The following is a 3,788-nucleotide window of genomic DNA, read 5'->3' as shown; positions in this document are numbered from 1 at the left end:
ATCAGATAGCAACCTCCATGGTAGTTATTTGCAAAATGCTCCCAAAAATATAAGAGATCCAACAAGCCTCGACCAAGTTGTTACTTTCAGAATGCTCTCAAACATATAAGAGATCCAACAAAGCTCCACCAAAACCATGTCTACAGTCAAAACCAGAGCCGGAGTTTAGAAGTACATGCAGGCTGCCATTAATCACGGATCCCTTATAATCCAATTACTTGCACTCCAAATATTAGAAAATTAATCAAGCCTGGTCAAATACTGTCTAAAGATTATCTTGAGCATGTTATCTCAAAGAGAAATGTCCTAGCTCTACATCATCAGATTTTGAGAGTCTGCGATGTTCCATATCGTCTGCCCAAAACGGACTTTGGAAATCACTAAGTCATGAATTTACAGTTTCTTTGATGATCTGTGCATCAATACTGGTCCCGCATCCTGGTTGCTTTAACTAGGTAAGTTACACCTGTGACCTTGTATACTATACACCAAATCCAAAACAAAAAACAGTCAACCTTCAGGTTGAAGAGCTGAGACTATAAATACAACACTGTTAGTGCATCACACCTCCAGCCAAAAATTCTGTGGTCGACAGTTGATTTATCTATGTCATCAGTTTTTTTAAGTTATGGTTCTAAAACCATATTCTTACAGTCATTTTCACTGTTGTTTTCATGTTCAGTAGGCATTTGGGTTCCCACCAAAGACTCTTGTTTTATAGACATATCCGCACCAACCATGCCAGACTTATTAGATAATTGTGCCACTTTAAAACCATTGCCTTGTATTCCCACTTGTAAGGAAAGATTCTGGTTAGGATGGTTATTTAACAGGTCAGAATTATTATCCAGTGCTTGATTTGAATGTTCATTTGTTGTAAGTGGCACTCCTCGGTCTTGAGTGTGCACTTCGGTATGATTTTTGAGCCCTTGATTTGAGCCTTCATTTCTAGAAACTAATATTCCCTTGTCCTGGGAAAGAACTTTTTGTCTCTCTCTGTATCCTTCCATTTCACTTTTGTTCCTTTCTTTATACTTCAATCCAAGCTCTTGGTAAACCTGTATCTATTAGAGGTTGTCAGGACAACATACTAAGAAAGACAAAACTCATTTTATTTTTAGTTTGTTACTGGCAACAATGAAGACTAACTAAATAGCCACAAAAATGAAATTCACTTGTATCTTACAGCTTTCGCTTCATCAGTTAGTTTATTCCACGAGTCTCCAGTCATTTTGCTGATCTCCCTATCCATGCCTAGATGCAATGCTTTCAATTTTAGATGTTGCTCAGCAAAGAAAATATTGTAACCACTCCTATTTGGCTTAGGATGGTCAGGATCCCTCTTTTTCATTTCATCCTTCCTCCTACGACGTCGATGAGGAGGAACCCCTGAAGCTGTATCCCCATTATCAGAATTGTTCGTGCAACTATCACAGCGATAAGATAAGCATTCTCAAATATCCCATCAATAACTCCAGTCACGGGATGACCCATGGATGACATCGGATCAACTACCGATAAAGAAAAAGGAAGGATATCTTAGCAGATATCATCAAGTCAAGGATCAAGCATAGTTAATCTAACAAGCATACCTAACAAATTGTAAGATCAAGTTATCAAGTCAGAGAGCACTTCAAATTCTGTTGAAGAATGATGGTGCTGAGGTCAGGTGGAAACCTCTCTTTCTTTTCTTAAGTAGAGGTTTAGCTTCAACAGAGGGTGTAATGGCAGGTTCATTAATATTCTTCGAGTGAGACACAGGACTTGGAGCAGGCAAAGCAGCTGAAAAATACAACATAAAATATTAGGATACCTTCAGCACGTGTGGTAGGCAACAAGAGGACATGAGAAACACGATGCAAGCTCAAAGTACCTGGTGGGGGTAATGGCTGACCCTGTTCCCCAAAGAAGTAAACTTGCTCATAATGATAAAGCAAGCTAATATAGTATTTGCGCAGGACAAATGAAGCATTGGTTGCTGTTGGTGGGAAATTGAATATTGTTGTTATATCCTTCCATTTCCTATATTTAATGACCTGCCAAACACACGAAGAATAGGAGGATTAAGCAATCTCTATTAGTAATTAGAGGGAACAAAATCAACCCTAAGGATTGGCTGAAACCAGTCACAAGCCAGACATGAGATCTATATCCCAAATTGGGGAAGTTACAGGTTCAACTTTCTTGATCTCTGCGAAGTGAGGTGCTTGGCACTTGGGCACCAGCAATTTTCCCTAGTTACCAGCCATCAATGGTGGTGAAGCCTCCAGGGTTTTCCAGTGATTTTGTTATAAAGAAAAGGAAATTGAACAAATCAGGGAAATCAAGGAATCCACAAGATTACACCAACACATGAAGAATAAAACAAGAAAGAAAGTAATCAGTTTTCTTCATTCCAAACATAACTCAAAAAGTGCAGTCCTACAAACATGAAATAGCATCTACTTGACTCTCAAGTGGGGTAGCCCGAGTTTCACACAATCAAAGTTCCATGAGTTTCAGAACCCTGGCATTTTGAAGCAACCCAGTTGCTCAGAAAATCAACTGTAGTTCTGGATTGGCCAGAAATTTAAATTGTTAGGTCACTGGATTCCAACGAGGGAGGGAAGAATGCTACATGAATAGACTACCCCTTGAGCTCTAGGTGTGGGAATGTAAGGTAGCACAAAGATTCTGGGACTGGATAGCAGATGAGTACTACTCACTCTTCATCACCAACCTTCATTGGCAGGACCCATGAGCTATACTTGGTGATAAGTGGATGATTAAATAGGCAGGGAAAAGCACATGGGACCACATGCAATTATCTGGCATCTCCTTCAAGTGGAAAAGGCAATACTAGGCAAACTTTAGTGAAGATTCAGTAAAACTGCACCTAGTTGAATTGTCGATTACAAATCAGATTAAGAAATTTAGTATTGTGCTCACTTCTAAGATAGGCACTTTTAGCAAAGAGTTGGGACTCTTGAGATATAATGGGTGCTAAAGCAAATATGTTGGCTGACCCAGTAATGCAAAGTTGTATGGTGTATTTTTTTTGTGCTTCAAGAAATATAAGTTGTATTCTTGCAGGATGGAAATTTATTTTAAAGTTTAAAAAATTTGGCTAATCTCATTGGTCTTTAACATGTAAACTGTAAAATATTTGGCAATATTTACTTGACCAGTTCTTCTATCAAGTTCTTTAGAAAGATAAATCCTACCCTCTGACTCCTGCCACAAACTGATAAATCTAGAGTTCTAGAAGCGTTCACATCCTGTTCCATCATCTGCAAAAGGATTCCAACCATTCGAGTACTCTAGACTAATCAATGGAGTGATAGATTTCCTTCCAAAATCTTTCGAATTATCGATACTTAGTCCTGTCTGTTGTCTCGTAAGCACTGCTAATCTTCTGTTTTCGTCTTCGAAACCATGAGAATGTGAAAACGGTTGCCAGGATTCCTCCACCTATCAAAGCAATCACAACCACAACAATGGCAATGCTTGGGGTTTTAAACGTTTTGGAGCAATTTTGGCAACTTCTTGAGAAATCTGCAGATTCTGGAATTTTCTGCAACGGAGGCACAGAGGAGTCTCCAGGAGATTTGGCAGTTAGATTTGGTGCCCGTGAGCCGAAAGGTTCTGGCCTTATTAATGGAGAACTTCCATTACACATTGCAAGCCCAGCAAACTCTTCTCCACAGAGCTTTGAATTGTTTCCATACCTGAATCGTTCTTGCATTCATTTAAAACCTGCAACATGCAAGAGAAACCACACTATATCAGCCCATTTTTGGCATAAAAAT

The 3,788-nt window shown here is 39.1% G+C and overlaps 1 pseudogene; it reads right to left on the bottom strand.

Annotated features, from left to right (window-relative positions):
• Window positions 1–626: 626 nt before the first annotated feature.
• Window positions 627–2,042, bottom strand: LOC149166877 (high mobility group B protein 15-like; annotated as a pseudogene).
• Between the last annotated feature and the right edge of the window lie 1,746 nt (window positions 2,043–3,788).

The sequence above is a fragment of the Pinus tabuliformis genome, chromosome 5_1 (assembly GCF_031772625.1).
Source record: "Pinus tabuliformis cultivar Carrire ecotype Pingquan chromosome 5_1, CPIR1, whole genome shotgun sequence".
Classification (NCBI taxonomy): domain Eukaryota; kingdom Viridiplantae; phylum Streptophyta; class Pinopsida; order Pinales; family Pinaceae; genus Pinus; species Pinus tabuliformis.
Note: the sequence above shows the minus strand (reverse complement) of the source record. Positions and strands in the feature narration are given on the sequence as shown.